The sequence below is a fragment of the Bidens hawaiensis genome, unplaced genomic scaffold, assembly GCF_021521415.1.
Source record: "Bidens hawaiensis isolate Kalapana, Puna unplaced genomic scaffold, B.hawaiensis_p1.1 tig00018216_1, whole genome shotgun sequence".
NCBI classification, from domain to species: domain Eukaryota; kingdom Viridiplantae; phylum Streptophyta; class Magnoliopsida; order Asterales; family Asteraceae; genus Bidens; species Bidens hawaiensis.
Window position 1 is genome coordinate 509,043 of NW_027492754.1, and position 6,017 is coordinate 515,059.

Below are 6,017 nucleotides of genomic sequence, written 5' to 3' on the forward strand. Positions count from 1 at the left end.
AAGGAACAATAATTAGGTGAATATTCTTGTTGACATTATAATTTTTTTATTAGCTATATTCCATCTCTTGATAACTACCATATTTAACACTTATTTTCCCCCCTAAATCTTTTCTCTATTAATGATTAGTTGACTACTATATATAATTTTTCCCTTTAAAATTACTATTTCATCTCTTATAATTTCCCACCATTTTTTTCATAAGTATTCACTATCAAAGAACACATTTTGTTACATTTCTATCTATTTCCTTAAGATCAAATAATATAAAGCATTAATATTATTTTGCAAATGGATGGATGTTTTCTTTTGGATTTGAATGAGCTTCTTATTGAAGAAGATGTTATTGAAGAACAAGATGAAAACAAGAAAAAAAATTGTGAGGAACCATTCGTTGGTCAATGTTTTTTAAGTGAAGAAGAGGCTCTTGTTTTTTATCAAAATTATGCAAGAATGAATGGGTTTTCCATTCGAAAAGGGAGGTTTGTGAACAAGAAAGGAGATAGAAAAAGACGTGACTTTTTTTTCATCGTGAAGGAAAACTGGAGCCTAAAAAAGACTACACAAAAAAGTCAAGAAATAGAGGCTATGCAAGATGTGAATGCAAGGCCCACATGCGCATAACATTGAGAAGAATTAACGAAATTTTTCCAGAAGAATGGCAAGTCACTAAGTTTATTGCGGAGCATAATCATGTTTTGTTGTCTACTCAAGAGGTTCGTTTTTTACCATCTTACCGTACAATTACATTAGAAGATGAGAAACACATACTTTTATTAAAATAAGGGGGCTTGTCCGTTAAACAAATTATGCGGGTGATGGAGCTTGAAAAGAATGTGAGACACGGAGAACTTTCTTTTCTTAAAAAGGATGTTTATAACTTTTCTACCAAAAATCAAATATTACATTCAAAGAATGATGTAAGAGATCTTTTTGAGTATTGTAAAAATGCTAAAAATGAAAATTTTAATTTTCAATATGCATTTACACTTGATGACGAAAATAGGCTAGAGCATATTTTTTGGTGTCATGCTCATTGTTTTGAACTTTACCAAAAATATGGAGATGTTTTGGTATTTGATACTACATACAAGGTGAATTCATATGACATGCCATTTGGCATATTTGTGGGTATTGACAATCATGGAAGAACCATATTATTTGGGCGTGCACTTCTTCGTAACGAAAAACTAAAGACCTTTGAATGGCTCTTTAAGGTAACTATATTTATGTTTGATTTTTGAAACTTTTTAGTATTTGTATATGACTTAAAATTTCTTAAACTAACTTTACTTTCAGAATTTTACTCTACTGATGAAAAAGTCACCGAAAACTATATTGACCGATCAATCCTTGGATGAAACAAGCAATTGAAACAGAGATGCCTTATACTAAACATGCATTTTGCATATGGCATATCACTAGTAAGTTTAGTAGTTGGTTTACTTCAGTATTAAAAAGTGAGTATTTAAGTTGATGCACTGAGTTTTACAACTTATATAAGTTAGAGTCGGTTGAAGAATTTGAGCAACAGTGGCCATTAGTAATTGCAAAATTCAATCTCAAAGAGAATAAGCATGTGACAGCGCTGTATCAAATTAAAACATTTTGGGTTCCAAGTTATCTTCATGGCTTTTTCTTTGGTGGCATGACAACTACCAGAAGATCTGAGAGTATAAATTCGTTTATAAAAATGTTTATATCTTCTCGTACATGTTTAAGAGAGTTTATTAGACAAGTGAGTACAAGTATCTAGTTTATTGCATTTTTTTAGTTCAAACATTTTTTTATTAATCTTTTTACTCATAATTTTTTATAGGTTGATCTTGCCATTGAAGACGTTGGGCAGAAACAATGCATGATAGTATGTTAGCAAAATATCAAGAGTTGCATTTTAAATCATTATCACCGTTTGAAAAGCAAGGTTACCAAGTGTTGACTCCTTATGCATTCAAAAAGTTTCAAGATCAGCTTTCTCTAGCGATTCAATATTCGGCTTGCAAAGAAAATGACACAAGTTTTATTGTCAAGCATTACAAAGCGGCTCGATGGCATAAGGTGGTTTGGGATGGTAAGATGGCTGAATGCACTTGCAAAAACTTTGAATTTGTCGGGATACTTTGTCGTCATGTTTTGAGTGTTCTTCTCCATACGGGCTGCTTTGAAATTCCTTTTAGTTATTGGCTATCACGATGGAGACGAGAAAAGGCTCAATTCAATAATGTCTCTCAATTATGCCAAGAAAGAACTTTGGATATTACATCATCTTTTGTAGAAAATAGTGATCCACTAACTAATGCAATTGAGTTGGTTTAATGCCCTGTTATTTCAAAAACCAAGGGACGACCTAAGCAAAAGCGAATGAAAAGTGGAAAGGAATTAGCGAAACAAGTAAAACATTGCAGACTTTGTAGATCTTCTAGTCACAACTTCAGCACATGTCCAGAGCGGCATGCTTTCGATGATGCTAATAATGCTCAACATCTGGCTAAAAAGAGAAAACCTGATATGCACGGTGAAGTAGATTGCAACCCCGTATTTAATTATAAATGTTGAAATGCATTTTCTTTTGTTATCATATAATAATGAAATTACTTATTCTTTTGCTTTTTAAACTTTTATATCTTTATATTAAAAAAGTCAATATTAGTTTGAGTGAAAAAAAAGTCACTTTTATATTTGAATATTTTTACATAAATGAATAGAAATATGGTGGGAGATGAAATAGTAATTTTAGAAGGAAAATTATATACAGTAGTCAACTAATCATTAATGAAGGAAAGATTTAGAAAGGCAAAATAAATGTTAAATATGGTAGTTATCAAGAGATGAATATAATTAATAAAAAAATTATAATGTCAACAAGAATATTCACCTAATTAATATTCCTTACATGTGCCCTTAGGGCACATGTTAGAAAATCCCTTTTTTATTTTCCTTTTTATGTAGATAGAAATTTATTGAATAATAAATTAATAATAATAATTTCGAATTAATTCATTCATTTGTCTGTAAAACCCACGTTTATCAATTCTTCTTCTTCTTCTTCTTCTTCTTCTTCTTCTTCTTCAATCAGGTAAACTCTGATTCCTTTAATTTTCACCATCCAATTTACTGTTTATGTTTCCAGTTTTTTACTCGATCACATGAATATATATATATAGCTGATCTATGTACGTTTGATATTATTTAATTACTAATTAATTACTGCTAGTTTTTGTGTAATTAGAGGCATGATATGGGCGGTTCTGAGAAGGTAGAGGAGGAGAGCTGCTTCTGAAATCAAGCTTAGTCTGGTGGCTAATGTATGCTTTGTTGATGACAAACTGTTTATTTATCTATGTTCGTTTACGTTCATTTGTTTGCGGTTAGTGAGTCGTTTATTACATTATTTGATCGTAATAACTGATCCAACATCTATATTTTATAATTTTATTGTTTATGTTTAGTTTGTTTCGTTAATGATTTGTTTTATAAGGTCTTGCTATAGCTAACAACAAATCTAACTTGTGTTTCGTTGACATTATTATAATAAAACCGCCGATTGAGGGATGATTATGTTTATTATTATTATTATTATTATTATTATTATTATTATTTTCTCTGGTGCTTAACTTTATATTTACTTACGGTGATTATGTATGATATTTTGGATTAAAAATGTTGTTTTTCTTTCTTTATTTATCTCTAAAATAGTACATGCTCGTTTGTGTTCGTGAACAAGTTTAGTTCCTTGATGAATGAACACGAGCAAGACTTTACGTCCAGTTAGCATTCATGAGCCGTTTGTGTACAAGTTTAATGCTAAACGAACGAACAAGAACAAGGCTCCGTTCGGTTTGGTTTGTTTACAGCTCTATATACAGTTAAACCACATAATTTGGAAAAGAAAGTTTGTGAAATTGAGAAAGAAAGAATCTATTAAGGCTTTAACCAACATCAGTGTTCATGATTTTGATTAATTTTGAACTTTAATCTCTTTGCTACTTGACTTTTGAAGATATTGGCCCATGATGGGGACTCTGATATTCTCTATGGTGTGCGTGATAGGATTCGTATTCTGGAGGACTGTCTTCCCTCAGCTAAGGTGATGGTGATGGTTAGCATGGTGGTTATTGGTATGCTCGTTTCATTCATCATGTATTTGTGTTTCTTTCAGTTTCGTTCGACCTAGATGGGCGGGTACGTTATGATATTATTAGTATTATTATGAAACACTTATATTGGCTGGGTTATGTACCCATGTCTGTTTTGTATTTCCCTAGGAAAGCAATGTATGTATCAAGTCTTAAGTTATGTATGATATTATGTGGTTCACTGGTTTGGCTATTTGCATACGTGTTCATGTGATGATATTGTAGTGCTGGCTCTACCATATAAGTAAATGAAGCAAGAGTTTTAGGCCTCCATTTTTATAAGGTCTCCAAATTAAGGGTTAATATATATTTCAAAGGAAAAAATGGAAGATAACGAAGATGAGATTCATTTTTCAGTTGCTATGTTTTTCTATGTTAAGAAAAATGATGAAGATGAACATGGAAGAAGATAAGAGATACTATTAATTTGGAATATACCCTTTTACTCTTAACAAGCATCCGTGCAATCTTATTTGTAGTAAACAAAGGTTAAAAGAAAAGTTATTGTACTTGCCAATCCTTTGCTAATTAATGTTTATATTAAAGAATAATGTTTTGTTACAAAATTTTAATTTATAATTATGTGTACGAGTTCAAATAAATAGTTAGGATTTATTAGTATTATTCCAAAATATTTAGTTATAAGTTAACATGTACCTGTTGATATATTTTTTAATATATTTGTATATTTGCTTCCAACTATATATAGAGACTAGGAAAATACATTATCTATTATACAATTCAATTGTAATAAACAAGATATCAAAATATAAATAAGAAATAAAGGAGAATAGATAGTATGAAAAAATATATCTATATTCTAATAAGGTAAAATAATTATGACACGTGTCAGTTTGTGGTTAATCCTTATAACTTTCTTACCTCAAAAACTAATATATGGCATGTATATCAATAATTATACACTTTCCTTTTACAGTTCATTTATATTATATCTAATTAAATTATTCACTTTTCTTTAAACTCTATTTGTATTATATTTATACACTTTTATACAAATAAATATTTACATATTATACTAATGTACATTATTAGAAGATATTTCACAACATACTTGGTGAAATCTAAAAATCTACAACAAACCATGTTAATAAATACTGAAAATAATATAATTTTAAATGTTATCATTAACATATTACACTATGCATATTGTTGAAGATTGTAATTAAAAAAAAAACACTAATATGCTTTCAATTTACAGTTCAAAGTTTTGACTTGAAAATGTAAAACAAATGAAAGTTAGAATTTTAAATGTGACTGAATTTCGAATTTATTTTTAGACATTTTTGGAAACAGTCAAAAGATTCGAGATTTTACAAATTGAGTATAAATTTAAGAAAAAATGACAAGCACTTCTGGCATGTCACCTGTATACCTATCAATACTTCTAACTTTTATCAAATTAGAAACATTTGTGTCAGCATTGACTTTTTTTTAATAGTGATCAGAATGTTGTATGTAAAGGATGTCGTACAAAATTATGTTCAAGTAAAGCAAAACATTCACAAAATTGAACGGGTTAACATGTTATTTTCAATTGGCAAAGTCGAGAAGTCTTTCAAACTTATCAAAATCTTTTTAATGGTGTAGCTCAAAACTATTATTATATGAGAAGTATTCACCGAAATTGGTTCATAACCAAATCTCTTTCAATTATACATACATGATATCGAGAATAAATTCTCAATAGACGGAGTGTTCTTGTGTATGTTTTTGCACGTGCATTATTTTCTTTTTTAAGTTTATTTTAAAAAAAAAACAAAATTTATGATATAAATAAAATTAATTTATGTATAATAATACAAGCATAGATGTAATATATTTTTCTATATACATTATGTATTGTTTTATTTGTAACTTAAT